Here is a 23,327-nt window from a genome sequence, read left to right as displayed (position 1 = left end):
ACGTCGACCAGCAGCCCGTGCGCGCAGAGGAAGTCGGCGCCCAGCAAAGCCATGGGGACGCAGGCGGTCACAAAAGTCCATTGAAAACGCTGGCTGCTGAAGCAGAGGGTGACGACGCGTGGGCCGAAAGTGCGTATGGCCGAGCCATTAGCAGCAACCAAAGAGGGGCCGCAAATGGCGTCCCGCCTGTCCTGCTCGGAGGCGGGTATGACGCTCAGTTGGGCGCCGGTGTCACACAGGAAACGCCGCCCAGACGCTTTGTCCCGAATAAACAGCAAGTTGCCCGAGTGGCCGGCGCTCATGGCTGGGAATGAACGCCGGCCCGGCCGTTTCCCGACCTGCCGAAAGTGCACGGCGGCCGGCACGTCCGAGCCTTGTGTCCGAACCTGGCGTGGTAATAACACCACGCCCGGTCAGGCGGAGGCCCCGGTCGTCGTGTCGGAAGCGGGCGGTGCGGCGTGGCGGCCGCCAGTTGCACCGGCAGTTCGGCCTCCAACCGCGCAGGGCGCTCGGGTGTCGTGGGCGTCGCCTCGGACGGCGGCGGGCTCCAGGTAACCGCACCGATGTGCTGGCCCGCCGAGGAGATCTTATCGGCTTCCCTGGCGAGGGCGCGGGAATCCGTGATCAACGTGCCAGCCAGGGCGAGGCATACCGGGTGAGGCAGCTGGCGAAGGAACAGCTCGCGGAACAGAAAATCCGGAGAGTGCTCACCGAGCAATGAGAGCATATAGTCCATGCGCTCGTACGGGCGCGTGTCGCCGAGCTCGGGCAGAGCGAGCAGGCGCCGTGTGCGTTCTGCCGGTGAGAGGGCGAAAGCGTTGAGGAGGAGTGTCTTCAGCGCGTCGTATTTGTCAGCAGCCGGCGGGTGCTCGAGGAGGCTCAAGGCACGGGCCGCGGTGGCGGAACCGAGCGCCGCCACAACATGGTGGAAGCGGGTGTCGTCCGCGGTGATGCCTCGCAGGGCGAACTGAGAGTCCGCCTGAGCGAACCAAACAGCCGCGTGAGTATCCCAGAAGGTAGGCAGTTTAAGAGTCACTGCCGTGTCCATGTTCGGTAGGTCACCAGTGAAGGAGCTGCGCTCCAACGCGAGTCGAAATAATTGACGCGACCAAAGACGGAATTCGTCCGAGTTGCTTTATTGAAACAAAACAGCTCAGGTATTCTGACAAGCCCGTTTATCGGGCAGCAATATATATACACATTTATGTCGGGAAGTTTGCCCGGCAAAAGCTATACCGGGCATGCCCGGGTGTCAAGGGCGAGCCTTGGAAAGGCGAGTCTGGACCTGCCCGGGCGTGTTTGGCTGCGGCCTGGCAAGTCGAGGCTGGGCGTGCCCGGGCGCTCTGGACGAGCACTGGAAAAGCGAGAGCGGGCATGCCCGGACGCTCTGGGCGAGCCCTGGAAAGGCGATAGCGGGCATGCCCGGACGCTCTGGGCGAGCCCTGGAAAGGCGAGAGCGGGCATGCCCGGGAAAGACGAGACCGGGCGTGCCCGGGAGGTTCGGGCGTGCCCGGGAACAGTGAGTCCGGGCATGCCCGGGAGAGGCGCGTCTGGCCGTGTTCTGGCCGGTGCAAGGCGATTGTGTGCATCCAGGGGTAACCGCTACACATAAATGCAAATTTCGCATGTGGAAAAAGTAAGCACACCCTTGGCTCTAATAGGTGGTATTGCCCCCTTTGGCAGAAACAACCTCAAGTAGGCGTTTCTTAAAACTGTCTACCAGTCTCTGACATCGACTGGGAGAAATTTTTGCCCACTCCTCCATGCAGAATTCTTTCAGCTGTGCGATGTTTGAGGGGTTTCTTGCATGCACAGCTCGTTTAAAATCCCCCCACAACATCTCGATGGGATTTAGATCCGGGCTTTGACTTGGCCATTCCAGAACCCTCCATTTCTTTCTTTTCCGCCATTACTTGGTGGATTTACTGGTATGTTTAGGGTCATTGTCATGTTGCAAGGTCCACCTTCGGTTGAGCTTCAACTTTCCGACAGATGGCCTCACATTATCCTCAAGCACCCTCTGGTACAATGAAGAATTCATAGTGGCTTCTATGATGGTGAGCTGCCCAGGCCCTGATGCAGCAAAGCTGCCCCAAACCATAATATTTCCACCACCATGCTTTACAGTTGGTATCAGGTTTTTGTGGTCAAATGCTGTCTTTGGTTTTCACCAAACATGTCTTCTGGTACTGTGGCCAAATAGCTCTACCTTTGACTCATCTGTCCAGAGAACATTGTTCCAGAAGTGCTGGTCTTTGCCTCGGTGTTCATTGGCAAACTTTAGTCTTGCCCTGATGTTCTTTCTAGACAGCAAAGGTTCCCTCCTGGCACACCTCCCATGCAGATCAAATTTGTGCAGCCTCTTTCTAATGGAAGACTCGTGCACTTTGACATCAACAGTGGCAAGAGCTACCTGTAGGTCCCGTGATGACATTCTGGGGTTCTGAGAGACTCCTTTCAGCATCTTGCGGTCTGCTCTCGGGCTGAACTTGCTGGGGCGGCCTGGCCTGAACAAGTTGGCAGTTGTTTGGAATCTCCTCCACTTGTAGATGATCTTCCGGACAGTCGAATGATTGATTTTAAATTGTTTGGAGATCTTTCTTAAATCCCTTCCCAGACTCGTAGGCATCTATAACCTTCTTTCTGAAGGCCTCAGAGAGCTCTTTTGATCTATTTTTTTTTTTTTTTTTTTTTCTATACTGAATCGAGGCTCGTGAAAGAGCTAACATTTACTTCACAAACAAATCAACCAGACAAACAAAATACCCAAAAGGAGGGAGCGGAAGACAAGATGGGGAGAGAAGGGGAAGCACACAAACACAACATCCGAGAGCAGGGAGATGTGTGGAAGGGAGAGGGCCCGGGGGGAGGAGGCATGGGAAGGGGGGGGGGGGGAGGGAGAAGTATAAAACACAAGGACACCAAGGACTTCCTGGACAGAAGTTGGTATTTCAAAAAAGTGGAATTGGGGTGAAATTAGCGGGGGTAGAAAAGATCAAGGTTTTGGATGGGGGAAGATAAGAGATGGTGGTGAACAGCTGTTTTAAAGACTTGGAGGGTGGAGTGGGATTGAAGAGAGTGAGGGAGTTTGTTCCAGAGGCGGGAGAAAAGAGGAATGAAGGAGTGAAGGTGAGCAGAGAGTCTTGATTTTGGCAGTTTAACCATAAGAGGGTTGCAGGCAGATCTTGTGCGACCTGTAGGAATATTTGCGGGACAGAGCCCAGAGAGAGCTGGGGCGGCAAGGCCAGAGAGGAGTCGGTAGAAGATGGAAAGACCACCAACCTGCCTGCGGTGAGTGAGTGAGAGGCCCTTGGAGATAGCTTCATCGCGGGAGATTCCAATGATTCTGAATGCTTTGGTTTCAACAGCGTGAAGGCGAGCTAGGTGTGAGGCAGGAGCACCAGCCCAGAGGGGAGAGCAGTATTCCATTGAGCTGCGGATGAAAGCCTTGTATGTGGTGAGGAGCTCAGGTGTGCCAAGGAAGGACTTCGCACGAGGGAGGATGCCCAGTCGGCGACTGGCTTTGGAGGCCAGATTTGAAATGTGGTTTTCCCAGGAAAGATCATGGCAGATAGTGAGACCCAAAAGCTTGAGTGACAGAACTTCTTGGAGAGGATTATTCAGAAAGTGGATGGGAGGGTTGTCCAGTCGGTCTTTTCGGAGAGACATCGTAAGAATGTGAGATTTGTCAGGATTGAAAGCCATGTTCCACTTGTTTGCCCAGTCTGTGATTTTGTCAAGGTCTGCAGAGAGTGCGGAGGCTGCAGACTGCCGATCTGAGGGATGAAGAATGGAGCGACAGAGAGTAGAGTCGTCAGCAAAGAGATAGAGAGGATTTTCAAGAGAGTCAGAGAGATCATTGATGAAGACCAGAAAAAGCACAGGGCCCAGAACACTGCCTTGGGGAACTCCTGCCTGAACAGGAAGAGGAGATGAGAGAAACCCATTCAGGGCCACACATTGACATACGACTAGAGAGGACGTCCGCCAGCCATGCGTGGAGATTTCCATGGATACCAAAAGAGGAGAGTTTGGTGAGCAGAGCGGGGTGCCAGACCGTATCGAAGGCACGTGATATGTCAAGGGAGACTGCTCTAATTTCCTGTTTGGCATTGAGGACCTCCATCCATCGTTGAGAAAGCAGAAGCAGCATGTGCAGAGTGGAGTGTCCAGGTCTGAAACCAAATTGATGATCAGAGATCAAGCCATTGGAGAAGAGGAAAGATTTCATATCTGAAGCAATGATGGATTCCATGACTTTGCTGATAATTGGGAGAAGGCTGATTGGTCTGTAGTTGCTGGGATCTGTTTTTGCACCTTTTTTGTGCAAAGCGGTGATGTTGGCAGATTTCCAAGCAGATGGAAGATGACCTTGAGCAAAAGAGAGGGTGAAGAGAACAGAGAGAGGGAGTGAAAGAGCGGAAGAACATGATTTTAGGACCCGTGGGCTGATGCCGTCAGGTCCAGTTGCAGAATCAGAGTCGAGGGTTGACAGAAACTTTTCCATCTTGTCAGGAGGAAAGGACACAGAGTCCAGGAGCAGCTGGGTACGACTGGGTACGGTGGGTACAGAGAGGGATGGGTTTGGGACACAAGATTTAGAGGCAAACACAGAATTGAGGCATTCAGCTTTTTCACGTGCGGAGTCAGGCAAACACAGAGTTGAGGCATTCAGCTTTTTCACGTGCGGAGTCAGGGGAGGGGGAGGGGGAGGGGAGGGGAGGAGAGGGGGGAGGGGGAGGTATGGGAGGGGGAGAGGAGTGGGAGGGTGGGGGGGAGGGGGGAGGGAGAGGGGGGGGGAGGGGGAGGGGAGGGGAGAGGGGGAGGGGAGGGGGAGGGGGAGGGGGGAGGGGGAGGGATGGGAGGGGGAGAGGAGTGGGAGGGTGGGGGGGGAGGAGTGGGAGGATGGGGGGGGAGGAGTGGGAGGGTGGGGGGGGAGGAGTGGGAGGGTGGGGGGGAGGAGGGGGAGGTGGAGGGGGAGGGGGGAGGGCGAGGGAGGTGGAGGGGGAGGGGGGAAGGGGAGGGGGGTGGGGGAGGGGGAGGGGGAGGGGGGAGGGGGAGGGGGAGGGGGGAAGGGGAGCAGGAGGGGGAGGGGGGAAGGGGAGGGGGGTGGGGAAGGGGTAGGACAGAAAGGAAGGGGTAGGGGGGAAAGGGAGGAGCATGGGGGAAAGGGAGGGGGAGGGGGATGGGGATGGGGTAGGGCAGAAAGGAAGGGGTGGGGGTGAAGGGAGGGGCATGGGGGCAAGGGAGGTGGAGGGGAGGGGGAGAGGAGGGGAGGGGGGAAGGGGAGAGGGTAGGGTGGAGGGAGAAGGGAGGGGGAAGGGTAGGGGGAGGGGGAGGGGGGAAAGGGAGGGGGAGCGGGAGGGAGGGGGAGGAGGGAAGGGGAGGGGGAGGGGAGGAGAGGGGGGAGGGAGAGGGATGGGAGGGGGAGAGGAGTGGGAGGGTGGGGGGGAGGAGGGCGAGGGGCATGGGGGAGGTGGAGGGCGAGGGGGAGGGGGGATTGGGGGGAGGGGGAGGGGGAGGGGGAGGGGGAGGGGGATGGGGAAGGGGTAGGGCAGAAAGGAAGGGGTAGGGGGGAAAGGGAGGGGCATGGGGGAAGGGGAGGGGAGGGGAGGGGGAGGGGAGGGGAAAGGGGAGGGGGGGAGGGGAGAGGGTAGGGTGGAGGGGGAAGGGTGGGGGAAGGGTAGGGGGAGGGGGAGGGGGGAAAGGGAGGGGGAGGGAGGGAGGGGAGGAGGGAAGGGGAGGGGAGGGATATAGATGGTTACTGGCAATTGATCACATCCAGAAATGATGTAATCCACACAATTTATGTACTTTACATAACGTTAATAGGAATACATGGCCGTGTAGATGGGAATTCAGTTTGTTTGAAATAAATCACAAATATCAGATGAAAGTGAAAAAAAAACCTATGTGGTGTGAATGGCAATGTTCCTCGCTGAAATGTGAAAAAACTGAATTACGTGCGAACGCATAACTGTGAGATTATGGCGGCAAAGTTGGAACATCACGTGATCCTAGCAGAAGTACCCGGCATTACCGGGTGGGGGAGGGGAGACCCGTACATTCGCCCTCTCGACTCAAACTCGTATTTGATTCGTATTCGAAATCGAAAGGGGAAAGGGGAAATCCTTCGTGTTCGAATTCGTAAACACGAAATATGAATTAAAATTTAATTCATATCGCACAAAATCGACACAAAACACGGTCGCATAAAGGTGAAAACCCGTAATCGCTTTTCTCCCTGAATTACGTGCAAACGTGTGACGTGTGACGTGTGACGGGATGGAACATCACGTGATCGCTCTGAGCGAATCAGCGAGCTCTGGCGCCGGCTGAGATTAGCGGGTACTTCGCTGAAATGCGCTGACGTAAATATGAATAAAAAATATGGATCTCGTCAAATATGGTCTCAGCCATGTTCGTCCCAGGCTCAATGGCCATGTCTATGCCAAATATCAAGCACGTGAGCCTCTCCGTTTCGGAGTCTATCGGTAACATTACACACACATGCACACACAAACTGTGTTTTATATATACTAGGGCATGCCCGTACGTGGGTGCCCGTTCCTTGCCAAAAAAAAAAAAAAACGCTACCCGTACGCTCTACCCCGCCCGTACGCCCGTAAACAAAAAAAACAACGCTCTTCGCTTCCGCCCTTCGCTCTGACTGAATTGGGAGAAATAATGCGCATAAGAAATCGAGAAATTATTATTTTCTCCGGAAGAAATCGAATTACGAACCGTAATGGCGCACGCGCTCGGCTCGGCTCGTTCTGTGATTGGCTGCCGGAAGTGAAGTCTTCACTGTCCGGAAGGTCGCAAATCGCAGTTACGATGAATCGCAAATTAGTTTTAATTAGTTTTAAAACATAGTTTAACGCCAACATAGTTTGCCAACGTGAAATAAATGAATACGCTCTCAAATGTGCCGTCCGAGGCAGAGTCTGTTCGCCACGTTCGGCACACGTGATAGCTCGCTGCTCTCTGATTGGTTGAATCGTTTTTTGGACATAGCTCGGTAACTACTTGTCCGATTAATTTCAAACCTTGAAAAGGCACATCCTCGGGTCCCCAGCAATATACCTGGCAAGTTTAAAGTATATCGGACCCGTGGTTGTCGAGAAACAGCGGTCACAGACATACATACATACATACATACATACATACATACATACATACATACACACAGAGATTACTGGAATTATAGATAGATATATACGTATATATATATATATATATATATATATATATATATATATATATATATATATATATATATATATAATCGTTAGATTAAATAAGACGCGGACGTAGCTTCAGGACGTCGATCTTTAATTGTCGACAAGCTTTCGACCAACAAAGGTCTTCTTCTGAGTCTACAAAAACAGCATGTGTGTATATCAGTCAAGTATGTATGGTGATATGTGTGTGAGATGTGTGATGTGTGTAGAAAATGCATACAGAAGGAAGAGCCACGCCGAAGTTCACTCACCAGCCCCAAGTTCAACGGAAGTGACCGTTTGCGTTACAGTTAGGGTGCACGTGCATATACAAATATAGAGATATACATACATAAACACACAAGCATATATTCATATCCCATTTATATTCATATAATATATTTATATAAATGACATATAAAGGTAGAATGAATGAATGAATGAATGATGATGTTCCAATGAAAAATTCTACCTTTATATGTCATTTATATAAATATATTATATGAATATAAATGGGATATGAATATATGCTTGTGATGTATTTGAGGGGAGACCCGTACATTCCCGGTAATGCCGGGAATATATGCAATCTGGCCCATTTTTTCACTCAACTTAGAACAAATTGCAACAGATTTTTTTTGCCACAATGCATTTCTACAAGGTCCGCAGAACAACATACTAAAAGTCCCAAGCAATCCCAACATGGGAAATATGTCTAATTTGCATAATCCAATATGGCCGCCAATCTGCAATTATAGAAGTTAGTAATAGCAATGAAATAATAATTATAACACTCTAATTATAATTATAATTATACTCTAATAAATAATAAATAAATACTCTAATAAATACTCTAATTATAATTATAACACTCTAACTCTAACAGTATAACACTCTTTACTCAAGAACAATGCATCCAGTATATTGCGGACAATGTTGACCATAACGTTGCAACACTAGATGGCACCGGGACATTTCATGGCATGGGCATCATAGCGACTGTTACACCACAAATAAAGACCTCAAGACCTGTCCCCAAAGTGTCTGTTACAGCTTCGGACATTGCTGCAGTTGGCCGTATAAACATTGAGTACTTCCGTATCCCTGCAATGATTCCACCACTCACCTATCTGCCACTTGTACACACGGCAGTGGATGATCCGACATCTCAACTTGACATTCTATGGAAAACCTCCCGATTTCTTCGCTCTCCAAGACCAGCATGGTCTGGTATGATGCAAATGTTCCATCATGGCCAATATCCAGGACAGTCTTCTGTGATATTCCTTCCAATGATTGATCTCAATCCTAGTGATCCAAATTGTATCTATTCCACACTAAATTTGTGTCAGCTCAGGCCATGTGACATGGTGTTACTCCTGTCCTCACATTCGATCAACCCTTGTATTGAAAACATATCAATTGTTCGATCTCAACCAGTTGACAGTCATCTCCGGCAAATGGTCCTCAAATTGGGAGGGTTTCACATGGAAATGAGTTTCCTGGGTAGCATCGGGCATCTGATGGCAGGTTCCGGATTGGAAGAAGTCTTTGAGGTTGTGTACGCTAGTAACACCGTGAGCCACATGTTGACTGGCAAGGCTGTGTCCAGAGCAGTCCGTGGTCACATGCTAGTAGATGCTGCACTGAACACCATCCTTCTGTCCAGCGCATACAATGTACCAGTGCCATCCAAAATGAAAGCAGAGGACCCTGATGAAGTGATGACAGGTGATGATGTCGAACAACATTCTGACACAACCGACTTGACCATAGCAGCAGAAGTATATGACAATGCAGTTTCCTCTCCAACATCTGTAGAAAACGTGTGTTTGGCAGATGTCTGGAACAGAATTCAAAGCAAACTGAAGGAAAAGAAGGATATAATGACCACAATGCGGACCGCAGAACTCTGGGTACAATATATGGAAATGGTAGACATTCTACAGAGTTTTTCTCAAGGCTGAACGCACAGGCAATTGGAAAATGCATCTCCAATCAGTACCTGAAATGTTACCATACTTTGCATCATCTGGACACACTATATGCAAAGTCTGCATATATCTATCTTCAAATGATGTTAGGTCTGCCAGAGACACACCCAGAAGTCAACCAGAAATTTGAGCAGGGATACCATGTGGTGACACGCAGCGACAGATATTTGTCAGGATTGTCGACCGATCTCATTATTGAACAAGTGCTCATGAGAAGTGTTAAGACAAGTGGGGGACTTACAAGAGGAAAGGGGATGACAGAAACCCAGTGCTTGGTGTGGGTCCTATCTATGCCAGCGTGTGAAAACATCAATGATGCCATGCAAAAGCTCAGTGGTGTGTCATATGAAACCAGTGACCAACACAAGGACATATCATCAGCAAGACAAGCTAGAGATGTCAGCGACACCCTTGACCTTATAGACGGGTCAATATACAACCAGAACAGCCGTACCCCAAAAAAATTGCAAATTTTAGTTTTATTGCATTTCCTTATATTTTAAGACTTACTTAGGAGCATATCAAAAGTTGGACAGAAATGGGCCATGGGAAAGTAAAAATTTTTGACATGATAAAAATGTCACAAAACCATGCACGATTCACTACGTCGAAAACGTCTTTGGTTTTTTATTTTTGTTTCTTTTTGTTTATATAAATTAATTTGTTCCACTGAGACCAGCTGCAAAGGCAACATTTTATAACACTTGTTTCGTGTCTTTAACAATGTTTACATCTGCTACCTGACACATGTCTTTAACAATATGACCTCCCAGCATGTAGGCTAATGACCTAATTCCTCACTGGTAGTTGTGCAGCTTGACTGAGTAACAACTCCACATGAATGAGTTAATTACACCTAATTAGGACTCAATTGGACAACGTTGTATGGTAAACATTGGAGATACAATACAATACAACCAAGGAGATACAGTACAATACAACCAAGGCCAAGGCAGTAGCAAAAAGACAGGTAGGCCTATGCATACAATTGCCCCATATATTCTACATGTATTTTGTACTCCTACAACTGTAGTGTATGATGGTATTTATTTTCCAGGTTCTAGAGTTGTGGGGATGCATATTTATTTAATAGGAATGGGACCAGTTGATTGGGGGAAGGGGGAGGGGGGGATCTATCAGTATGTTTTTCTTCTGGACTATACATATCTTTTCCTGGTGCACCTTGTGACTAAGCAACAGAGCCCTTGTATATAATTCATTTCAGATGCAGAAAGCAATGGGATGACCACTATGCAGATTATTCCATAGTATGTTTCCTCCTAATATATATCTTACATAAATATCTCAGTTTCAGGGGCGGAGAATGCTCTGATGGCATTCAATGTATATGGCCAATGTAAATTGACTGCATGCTTCTAAAAGATCTCATTTTTGTATTTTCAGAGATAGAAAATGAACTCTTTATATGGTAAAGAGACCTGCCCTTTATGCCAAAGGGGATTGGACTGTGAGGAAACAGTATCAGTTCGTGAGAAAGGAGCAGAAGGCATCAACCGTGCAAGTGCCGAAAGGGGTGTTGACATCAGAATTCTAGCTGGTACCAGTGTTCACAAATCATGCCGAGTGAATCACATAAACAAAAAGGACATTGCTTTAACCAAGAAGGATCATGCGGAATCAGGTCCATCAGTCAAGAGGAGTGCTCGCATTTCCCTGGGACCATATGACAGTAAAACACATTGCCTTTTCTGCGGCACTGAAGTTAAGGAAGAGGGCCCAAAGCGAGGCCATGCAGAAACAGCCAGTTTTGGCTACGTGAAGACTGACGCATTTGTTAAAACTATATCAGTTCATTGCAAAACAAGGAGCGATGAATGGGCCCTTGCTGTTCAAGGCCGCATTGAATATTTTGAGGGTGATCTCCATGCAGCTGACTGTGTGTACCACAAGTCCTGCAACATTAATTTCCGCACAATGCGAGACATTCCACAACGGTTCAAGCCGACTGAGTCAAACAAGAGACGAAAAATGGGAAGGCCTAAGGACAGTGACCAGAATGAGGCTTTCGATAAGGTGTGCTCTTTTCTTGAAGACAATGATGAGGAACAGTTAACAATTACAGACCTCGTGGCTAGAATGGAACAATACCTGGGCGATAGTGAATCCAATGCATATGGGAACCAATACATGAAGGAACAGCTTAAAAAACGATATGGTGAATCTATATTCATGGCAGAGGGTAGAGGCTTAAAAGACATTGTGACATTCAGAGAAAAAATGTCCCAGATCCTCCGTGACCACTACAATGCACCACGAGAAGATGATGAAGAAGCACAAAAACGTGCAATTCTTCAGACTGCTGCAAAACTAATAAAAAGTGACATAAAAACAACAGTTGCACCACATGGGGATACATACCCAACTACTGCAGACCTAAGCCTTACTGCTGCATTGGGGTATGTCCCAACTAGCCTGCGATTCTTGCTGCAGCATCTTTTGGTCGGGAAAGATACATCTAGGGAGGTTGCTGGTATTGGACAAGCAGTCATCCAAGCAGTGCGTCCAAGGGCTGTAATTGCACCATTGCAGCTTGGTCTTGCAGTGCAAATGCATCACTTGTATAGGTCTCGTTTCTTGATAGATAGTCTATCAACCTTTGGCTTTTCCTCATCTTACTCCGAAGTGCAACGGTTTGAAGTAAATGCAGCCTCTTCTCTTGCTCCGGATGTGTTTGGAGGTGACACCGACATTCTTGATACATCCTTGTTATTTGCTGGAGACAATGTGGACCACAACATCATAACGTTGGATGGAAAGGGTACCTTTCATGGGATGGGCATGATAGCAGCTATTACACCAGGGCGTCAATCTAGCCACATCATATCTAGAAAGAAAATGTCTGACAGGAAGCTCGTCGAACTGACGAAGATCAATATAATAGATTACCGCTATGCAGAGCACGTCAACCGCAACCTCAAATTTCAGCCCCTCCCTTTGTTATCAATTTGTGATCGCCCAATTGACATATTATGGGAGATGTCATTTTGCTTCGAAAAGAGTGCACCAAATTGGCAAGGCATGATGCACTTTCTGCATGAGGAGTGTGATCACCCAGGGAAAGCCTCAATACAGTTTCTCCCAATGATTGATATGAACCCAGGTGACAAAACCTGCATCTTGTCAACTCTTGATTACCTGAGCAAACTTGCATCAAAACACAACATGCCAGCAATCATCACATTTGACCAACCGCTGTTTTGGAAGGCCTCTGAGATAGTGAATGCTCTTCCTGCTGATAACCCAATCCATAATGCAGTGCTACTGCTTGGGAGCTTCCACACATTAATGAATTTGTTGGGTGCCATTGGAAGTTTGATGGATGGAAGTGGACTGAAAGAGATCCTGGAAACAGTGTATGGTCAAAATGCTGTTGTGCACATGCTGAGTGGGAAGGCGGTGCAACGTGCTTTTCGTGGCCATTTGCTTGTGGATCAGTGTCTTACACGTCAGGTTGTTGGCAAGATTGTGGAAGTTGACCCTGGGTTTCAAGAACAAGTGGCAGAACTGGAGCGACTGTACATTTCCCTGGAGACTGTCAAAAGTGACACTATAGAGTCTGTGTTGCAATCAGAGTGCATTCATTTCATTGACAATAGATTGAATCAGGAAAGGAATAAACTTGCAAAGGACTCGAAAACCAGTGCACTTTGGATCAACTACCAGCGTATGTTGGGAATTGCAAGGGCACTTGTGGCAGCTGATCGGACGGGGTCCTGGGAGATGCATCTCCAAGCCATATCAGCTTGCTTGCCGATATTTGCAGCTGCTGGCCATCCCAATTACCTGAAGTCAGCTCGACTCTATCTCGAGAAGATGCTTGCGTTAGAGGATGACAACCCTGAGGTTCATCAGAAGTTCCAATCTGGTTATCATGTAATCCGGCGCAGTGACCAATACTGGGCTGGCCTAGGCTCTGATCTTGTGATAGAACAGACATTAATGCGCTCACTGAAAAGCCAAGGGGGGCTGACTCGAGGAAGTGGGATGTCAGAGCACCAGAGAGCAGTTTGGACTCTGTCTTCAACCATATCGTCCTCCTACAACCTTGCTATGCAAGAACTGACCTCGAGTAGCTACTCAACAAGTGAACAACATAAGGAGTTGACAACATCCAGGGTGAGTCGAGATGAAGCTGATCGTGGCAAAGTTGCCGAAAAACTGGACAGCTTCACACCATTTTCTGATGACAAGTCATTGCGCAATATCATCACAGGGGTTACTGCAAATGAGGATGTCAATGTTCATGACCTATTCAAAGTAGGTAGTGACATTGTCAAGAAGATGGATGATCACCCAGCTTACTCCTATTCACACAAAAGGAGTTCTAAAGCCAAGACACTTGCATTCAGCAGGGCAGTCAAAGTTGCTGAGGACCGCACAATAGATCCAGCGTTACTAATCGAGAGGTTCTTAGTGGTGTCACAGACGGGAGATCTCCAGATAGGTGAAGTGATGAAATATGAACTCTGCCCATACCCAATGTCTCTTTTTGAGGCAAAAAACATCCTGCGCCAGCCAGATAAACCACAGTTGGCGGAGGCAATAAGGAATTATGCTACAACCAAATCTGACAATGCTGTCAACCAGACAGTTCCAGGAACAGATCACTATGTTCTTGACGGGGGATCACTTATTCACCGCTTAAAGTGGACAGAGGGATTCACCTACAGTTCCATTGCAGATGAATATGCCTCATTTACAGTACGACACTATGGCAAAGCTACTGTTGTGTTTGATGGTTATGAGGCTGGGCCAAGCACAAAGGACTGTTCTCATCAACGTCGGAATAGAAACAAGAATGCCACCAAGGTTAACATTACGGAGTCAACAAAATTTGTTGGGAAAAAGGAGGACTTTCTGTCGAATGAGTCAAACAAGCAGGCAATGATACTGTTGATTATAGAGGTGTTGCACAAGGAAGGCTGTAAGGTGATCCAAGCAGAGGGAGATGCTGATGTTGAGATTGCAAAAGCGGCCGTCGCAAATGCGGCTTCCAGATCTACAACCCTCATTGGAGAAGATACAGATCTCCTTCTCCTCCTGCTCTTCTATATGGTGGAGACAAACTGCATTGAACTCTATTTCCGTTCTGACAAGGCAAAATCAAATGTCTACAATATCAAAGTCCTTCAGCAGATACTTGGAAATGCAGCCTGCAGAGATATATTGTTCCTTCATGCATTAACTGGCTGTGACGCAACGTCTCGTGTCTTTGGGATTGGAAAGAAGTCAGGGTTTCAAAGAATCATCAAGAAAGAAAAGGAACTGATAGACAGCTCAAAGGTGTTCTGTAAACCACAGCAGAGTCAGGATGTTATTGAAACTGCAGGCTGCAGAGCAATGGTGGCATTGTTTAAAGCAAATCAGAACGACTCATTGGCATCGATCAGATACAACATTCTCTGCAAAAAGGTTGCAAGGGCTAAGGCATTTGTCACTCCTGAAAGACTGCCACCCACATCCGCTGCCTGCAAGTTTCATTCTCTGCGGACCTATTACCAGGTAATGGAATGGATGGGCCTTTGTTGTGGAATGGAGCCAACGGAGTGGGGATGGAAGGTAGAAGGAGGAAAACTTGTTCCAGTGATGACAGACAAAAGCCCTGCTCCAGACATACTACTTCAGATGATTCACTGCAACTGTTCAGGGGGGTGCAAAACACTAAGGTGTTCATGTAGGAAGCATGGATTAGAGTGCACCAGTGCATGTGGACATTGCCAGGACAGCAACTGTGACAATATGAGTGTTGAACCAGACATAGAGGAGGAGGAGGAGGACGATGAAACTGGAATCTAAGACTAGAAGGCATATGGTACTTCCACATGTGTCAAAATTGTCCAATTTTTTATATGTTGCTTTCCATGTCATAGACTGGCAGAAACAATCAAAGAACATATATTTGTGCAAATATTTACTTTAAATTGCGAATGGTCTCAGGATTAGCACTGCATAAACTACCAGCAACGATCATAATACAAATATTGGTGCAAAATTAACTTTAAATTGTTAGTGGTCTGATGATTAATCAGTCAATTTTTTTACGTTTTATCTGCCGGCAGCCATCTTGTTTTCTGACGTCACTGAGGGACTTTCCCATGCGTCAAAATTGTCCAACTTTTAATATGTTGTCTTCCACTTCATAAACTACTAGAAATAAGCATAAAACAAAAATTTGCAATTTTTTTGGGGTCAGGCAGTATATTGACCCGTCTATTATAAGTTATCTTGAAAAGAGAAACCCATTTGTTAATAACAGTACACTGCTCAACATTGCAAATGGCATGACAGCTCAGGAAGGAGTCAATGTTGAAAGATCAAGAGAGGTTGGTGAACGGATTCTAGCGTCAATGGTTGGGAAATCTCTCGATGAGTTTGTCTTCCGAAAAGCTGATCAAGCAAAGACACTCGGTACAAGATCAACTGTCAAAATCAAAGGCGAATCTGTGAAGGTGGATCCACAGCTGATATTCCAGAGGCTGATAACTGTCACTGAACGCTGTGAAGATGTTCCATCACTGTTCAAGTATGAACTCTGTAGTCACCCTCCTGCATTGTTCGAATCTTCCTCCCTTCCACTGCAGGCCAATAAGGCAACTCTTGCTGATTCTATCTGGAAAGTCATCCCAGAGAAACAACGAGAACCTACTGAAAATGTCCAGTACATCCTTGATGGTGGTGCTCTACTTCACAGACTACCCTGGCCAAGAGGTTCTACCTTTGATTATGTGTGTGATCTATACACCAACTATGTTGTGCAGAAATATGCTGATGCTACTGTTGTCTTTGATGCCTACAATGATGACCCATCAACGAAAGATGCCACACACACGAGAAGAACAGGAGCCTGTACTGGTGTGAGAGTTCACTTCGCGGGTGAAATGGTGATTCAATCCAGAAAAGAGGATTTCTTGAACAATGCGAGGAACAAACAGCGCTTCATTTCTTATCTGAGTGACAAACTGGAGACAGCTGGGTGCAACACATTTCATGCGAAGCAAGATGCTGATTTGTTAATTGTTCAAACAACTGTCGCCTCTGCACGAACAACAGACACTGTCCTGGTGGGAGATGACACGGACTTACTCATCCTTCTTATTCACCATGCTGAAATGGACGCACATGACTTGTTCCTGATACCAGAACCAAAGCAAACTTCAAGAAAGAACAGGATTTGGAACATGAAGCAATCAGCGAATTTGCTTGGCAGTGATGTATGTGACCGTATGCTGTTCGTACATGCTATTCTTGGTTGCGATACAACTTCTCGCCTGTTTGGTTTGGGAAAGGGTCTAGCACTGAAAAAAATCATGAACGATGCCTTCTTCTATCTACAAGCTAAAGTTTTCAGTCAAACACATCAAATGGAGGAGAAGGTTATCGCCAAGTCAGGAGAACATGCACTGGTGTCGTTGTATGGAGGATCTGAGGAGGAAGGATTGGACACCTTAAGGTACAAGCGGTTTTGTGAGAAGGTCACCAAGAATGTTTCACATGTGGAGCAACAGACCCTGCCACCCACCTCCGCAGCTGCAAGATACCACAGCCTTCGTGTGTACCACCAAATACAGCAGTGGAAAGGGATCGATCGAAATCCACTGGAGTGGGGATGGCACATAGAAAATGGACATTGCCTACCAATACTGACAGATCAGGCCGCAGCACCATCAGCACTCCTGGACGTCATCTGCAACTGTAAAAAGGACTGCAATACACGAAGATGTACTTGTAGAAAATATTGTCTCACATGCAGTGCTGTGTGCGGGGAATGTCATGGTGCAAGTTGTACCAATGCAGAACTGCCAGATTTCACAGAGGAGGATGACAAAACTGTTTAATCGTTTGAGTTGGATGTTGCAGCATTTTGTATACCTACACTCCTACAGCAATCACTACAGCAATTTTCACGAGCTGAACATCTTTATATAAGCATAGTATGGTGATTTTGTAATGAAACTCGTGTATCTGTCGCCAATAGACAGAGCATCATTCGTTATATGAGAGAAATATTGCAGATTGGCGGCCATATTGGATTAAGCAAATTAGACATATTTCCCATGTTGGGATTGCTTGGGACTTTTAGTATGTTGTTCTGGGGACCTTGTACAAATGCATTGTGGTGAAATAATTTCTGTTGCAATTTGTTCCAAGTGAAACCTTATTTTGCCTGGACTCAACAGTGACAGACGTAGTTGTGGACGACATGAAGTGCTGAACTGGAATCTCATAGCTGGCCGACCGACAGCATCTCCTGGAGGATTTGGATCTCAAACAAAGTTGGTTAGATTTATGGCTTGTCAGATTCAACCTGGAGGAAGGCAAAGTTATATGCACATTGTAAAGAGATTCCAGTAAGCCGAATACACTATGGGATCAGCAAGTAACATAATCACACTTGCTTTAAAAGAACAATTTTCGGACACCGAGGATGATTTGGTGTCTCAAAGACAAAGAGCATCTTGTAAAACTTACTTGGGTTTCTCATGGCAGAGTACAGTTGCTATTGGCAAGGTGATTCAAACTTTCAAAATTTTCTCACGAACATGACAATATTAACACTGACATCTTATTTAAACTGACTGCTTCGCACGCTAGGGGCCGCAATATGAATTGTTCAAGCCAAGAGCTTTCCTTAGAACATAAGGAAGTAATATTTTACTCATAGTAGTGCAGTAGTGACATCTTGGAACAGTTTGCCACAAGATGTTGTTTTTGGACCCTATATCACCAGATTTAAGTTCCTTTTTAACAAAGTTTGAAGACCCCACCATGTAAATTTTCAGCCAGAGTTTATGATTTTATGTAATCATATATCCACCCAATTCTCTGTGAAAAACAGTAACCAATCAATCACATTCATTAAAGAAAGGTTTGTAACACTTTGATACTTTACAAACGACCCCAGCATTCAGGGTAAAATAACAAGGCCATTTATTTATTACATACGACCCCAGCATTCAGGGTAAAATAATAAGGCCATTTCTTTATTACATACGACCCCAGCATTCAGGGTAAAATAATAAGGCCATTTATTTATTACATACGACCCCAGCATTCAGGGTAAAATAATAAGGCCATTTATTTATTACATACAACCCCAGCATTCAGGGTAAAATAATAAGGCCATTTATTTATTACATACGACCCCAGCATTCAGGGTAAAATAATAAGGCCATTTATTTATTACATACGACCCCAGCATTCAGGGTAAAATAATAAGGCCATTTATTTATTACATACGACCCCAGCATTCAGGGTAAAATAATAAGGCCATTTATTTATTACATACGACCCCAGCATTCAGGGTAAAATAATAAGGCCATTTATTTATTACATACGACCCCAGCATTCAGGGTAAAATAATAAGGCCATTTATTTATTACATACGACCCCAGCATTCAGGGTAAAATAATAAGGCCATCTATTTATTACATACAACCCCAGCATTCAGGTTAAAATAATAAGGCCACCTATTTATTACATACGACCCCAGCATTCAGGGTAAAATAATAAGGCCATTTATTTATTACATACGACCCCAGCATTCAGGTTAAAATAACAAGGCCATCTATTTATTACATACAACCCCAGCATTCAGGTTAAAATAATAAGGCCACCTATTTATTACATACGACCCCAGCATTGAAGTTAAAATAATGCCATCTATTTATTACATACGACCCAGCATTCAGGTTAAAAGCCATGGCAAAAATTTTGACCTCCATAAAACACCCCTTCCCCAACCCCTACAACAGTTCACCCCTTCCTCACACTTCATGCCTCCCCCAAATTTCACCCCTCCACCACTACCCCCACCATCACACTCTCTCCACCCCACCCCACTCCTCTCCCTTCCTCACACTCCCCCACACCCCCACACCCTCACTACTAACCACCATCACACTTCCCCCCACACTCCTCCCCCTCCCTCACACTCCACCTACCCCCACACTCCCTCTCCACCCCCACTCCTCCCCACCATCACACCCCCCACTTCTCCCCACACCCCCACGATCACACTTCCCCTCCCTCAGCCATTCCCCCCACCTGATTATACAAGTACATGTACGTCTTGGAATGTGGTTTCCATTTTCAAAGAGAAAGTACTGTCCCGTGTTTGTTTGCACTCACAAAACAGAGCAGAGCTCAGTCCGATCAGGTACAGGTAGAAAGGTAGGGTATAGTGTTACAGGTTCCTGCCTCCCGGTCCTGGTGGATTTACACTTATTACATATTGTGTAATATGATATGTTTCATAATTGGAACACAATTTGAAGCTTAAAATATGATTTTTTTTTTTTAATGAATCATCTCAACCCAAGACAATTCTAATTTATGTTCGTGATTTTGTTAATCTGCAAATTTCATCGTTGTGAATCATTCGTCGACTTAAATTTAAAAAAACCAAACTGCTCATGTCTTCAAAGCAATATCACCTGCAACATTGACCTCGACGTCATCACTTTCGTGGATGCTGATTGGTGGACACGCAGAACACCTCCACACGATTGGACGAATCACAGCGACAGAAAGGCGGGACACACCAGCGGACAAGTCCAATCCCAAAGGAAGGGATGCTTTAAATATTAAAATAGGGGGGGAAACAAAAACAAAAGTTCCACCGTGAAAGGAATACAGCAATTGGGGTTTGGGGAGAAATTCCTTTGAAATGTTTGTGGATTTAATTATTGATATGCCGAAAGTAAATAATTCGATAGACGAAGTTGGTTATTAATATTATCACTAATCTGATAAAGGTACCACACGTACAGTTGGATGTTTGTTCAAACCGAAGGTGCGTTCTTTGCTTGGAAGTGACGGCAGATGCAAACAGACGATGCGATCGTGTTTGTGTTGGACAACGAAGACAAACAAAGCAGGGACAGGAGGGGGAAGAGGTGGGGGTGTGTTGAAACGTTTGTATGGTGAGGATGGTACCGACCCGGAAGGGCCGGCCGATGGGGGCGTGGCCGTGTTTGGGCGGGATCTGTTCACTCGCGGTGCACAGTGGAGACGCACGTGAGTGTTTGCTTCCCGATCCCGTACTACTTCTAAAGAGGCTCTGTATAGTTAGTTATTTAACGAAGCTGTAATAATGTTTTAATATCGTGTTTACGTTTACACTTAACACCGTTTTATATTCCTTGACACGTTAAGAATGAAACTGCATGGTTACGATTAATTGTAATTGATGCGAAAGAACAGGTTGGTGTAGCGAAGAGACCGTCACCGTGTGTTTATAACTTTATTTCCTACTTGTTGTGCACACGTGTGTGAAAGGTTAATATACAAGTTGCGAAAAAGGATTACATATCTGTGGTGGATCGATCACCTAAGTTTTTTTTGGGTAGAGGTTCACCGCCTCACGTCAACACCTGTGCTCGACATCACTATGGCTTCAGCAGTAAGACAAAATGGTTATCATGAAACTTGAAAGAGCAGAGAGAAACCAAAGAAAGGTACCATTAGTGTAAGGGGGTGCTGAAAACACAAAAATCCCTTACTTGGATATATAGAGATGTCACTGTCAGTATCAAGCAGCTTCTGAGGGGTCATTTTCGCAAAGGTGTCTATGCAAATGCCGACATTAAATTTTGGATTCCTCATGCTCTGAGTATTCCAGAAATGTATAGTTTTGCTAATCTACCAAAATTTTGAACGAAAAAACATAGTGAACCTGACTAAAAGGACAGCAAGCCAAAATGAACTGGTAGTAGTAAGCATCTCAAAAAGCAAATCCAAGCAAGTCAAACTGTGGAAAGACTGATGGCTTGTTGAGTAGTGTTGTTCTATTTTTCTTGCGCGTGGGCACTGCCAGCACTACATGTTATGAAGGTATGTCAGGTAGTGCTGTATGTGTGGAGGTTGGAAGCCTCGTTTATCTGTCGATGGTAACATAACCTGCTGTTGAAGTGCAAGAGAATCTGAAAAGGTGACTGGAGGAATAGTTTGAAAATCATTCAATTATGGAGTGCATTGGGAGAGAGATGGAGAAAGGACAGCAAGCCAAAATGAACTAGTAAGCATCTCAAAAAGCAAATCCCATCGGTCCGCTTTGTACTCGAGCTAAACTTGACGAAAACACCAGTTTAAAAACCTGTACATTTTATGCATTTGTGTTGTTCTTCATATTTTCATAATAAAGATTTGTTGAAGATTTATTGACATAAGCTCAAATGGTAAAAATGCTATAGCCTAGATAGACACACTGAATCTCAAATGGTAAATAAATAAATAAACATGGAAGTTATTAAAAAAACCAGTCTCATGGTTGATGCACAGTTAATAAATAAATAATCTCAAATGGTAAATAAATAAATAAATAAACATGGAGGTGATTTAAAAAACCAGACGTCTCATGGTTGATGCACAGTTAATAAATAAATAATCTCAAATGGTAAATAAATAAACATGGAAGTGATTTTAAAAAATCAGACGTCTCGTGGTTGACGCACAGTGAATAAATAAATAATCTCAAATGGTAAATAAATAAATAAACATGGAAGTGATTAAAAAACCCAGACGTCTCATGGTTGACGCACAGTGAATAAATAAATAATCTCAAATGGTAAATAAATAAATAAATAAACATAGAAGTGATTTTTAAAAACCAGATATCTCATGGTTGACGCACAGTGAATAAATAAATAATCTCAAATGGTAAACAAATAAATAAACATGGAAGTGATTTTAAAAACCAGATATCTCATGGTTGACGCACAGTGAATAAATAAATAATCTCAAATTGTAAATAAATAAATAAATAAACATGGAAGTGATTAAAAAAACCAGACATCTCATGGTTGACGTACAGTTTTTTTTCTTTTGTTGTTTTTTTTTTGTACATTGAATCGAGGCTCGTGAAAGAGCTAACATTTATTTCACAAACAAATCAACCAGACAAACAAGTATTATAAAAAGAGGGAGCGGAAGACAAGATGGGGAGAGAAGGGGAAGCACACAAACATAACATTTGAGAGCAGGGAGATGTGTGGGAGGGAGAGGGCTTGAGGGGAGGTGGCGTGGGAAGGGGGGGGGGACTAAATAATTGAATAATAAATAAGTGAATATAATATAATATAATAATAATAATATAATTATAATAATAATAATAGAATATAATATAATAATAAAAATAAGTGAATAAATAAATAATCTCAAATGGTAAATAAATAAATAAATAAACATGGAAGTGATTTTAAAAACCCGATATCTCATGGTTGACGCACAGTGAATAAATAAATAATCTCAAATGGTAAATAAATAAATAAACATGGAAGTGATTTAAAAAAACAGATATCTCATGGTTGACGCACAGTGGATAAATAAATGATCTCAAATGGTAAATAAATGAATAAATAAACATAGAAGTGATTTTAAAAAAACCAGATATCTCATGGTTGACGCACAGTGAATAAATAAATAATCTCAAATGGTAAATAAATAAATAAACATGGAAGTGATTTTAAAAAAACCAGGGTCTCATGGTTGACGCACAGTGGACTCAAATGGCTGATGAGGCCTATTTTAGATGGGCTTGCTGTGGATATACGGGCTAGGTGGGCTTGCTTGCTGACGGGTTATGATAGATGGGCTGATAAGGCTTGTTTTTACTCTCTGTGACTTTGCCCTTTGACATTTTGACGCAATTATCAGTCATCTCCATATTATCATAATAAGGGTTTGTTCAAAATTTGATGACAGAAGCTGAAATGGGTAAAATATTATGGCCTACACACACACGCACACGCACACACACTATTGCAAAACCCAATCTCCCTCTGCGAGGGTCTCTGGTTAAAGATGTTGATGTTTGGGGATTGTAACTTGTGGTGTTTGGGGATTTAAAATCCCACCCCTTCTTCCAAAATACAACTTGAATAATCATGCAGACAAATATTTGCAGTAACGAACAATAGATGGGAAATCTATAACTATAAATGTTTATCTGTCTTGCAGTTGGTTTGAATAGCGCCACCTTTGGTGAAGTTAGGCGCTACAGGATGCATTTAATTTCCCCAGACAACATTCTCACTGTCGCCATCTGTGGTTATTCTCGCCATGGCCAGCTTTTCCGTCACTGGAGACGGGG

General features: G+C 45.2%; 1 protein-coding gene and 1 long non-coding RNA gene across 2 annotated transcripts in view; one reads left to right on the top strand and one right to left on the bottom strand.

Moving 5' to 3' along the window:
- Nucleotides 1–20,192, bottom strand: part of LOC137433131 (uncharacterized) — a 33,133-nt gene extending 12,941 nt beyond the window's left edge. Inside the window, exons 1-2 of the long non-coding RNA XR_010985629.2 lie at nt 20,006–20,192; nt 19,672–19,812 (exon numbers count right to left, since the gene is read on the bottom strand). This is a non-coding gene — a long non-coding RNA (uncharacterized LOC137433131). The remainder of the gene's footprint in view (nt 1–19,671; nt 19,813–20,005) is intronic.
- An 18-nt stretch (nt 20,193–20,210) lies between these two features.
- LOC137433112 (uncharacterized) overlaps nt 20,211–23,327 on the top strand; it is a 129,552-nt gene continuing 126,435 nt past the window's right edge. The window contains exon 1 of the mRNA XM_068125570.2: nt 20,211–20,254. The gene's annotated coding sequence lies outside the window, so the exon portion shown is untranslated. The remainder of the gene's footprint in view (nt 20,255–23,327) is intronic.

Source organism: Myxine glutinosa, chromosome 1 (genome assembly GCF_964187855.1).
Source record: "Myxine glutinosa chromosome 1, kmMyxGlut1.1, whole genome shotgun sequence".
NCBI lineage: Eukaryota > Metazoa > Chordata > Myxini > Myxiniformes > Myxinidae > Myxine > Myxine glutinosa.
The sequence above is the reverse complement of the archived record's forward strand: the minus strand, read 5'-3'. Positions and strand labels throughout refer to the sequence as shown.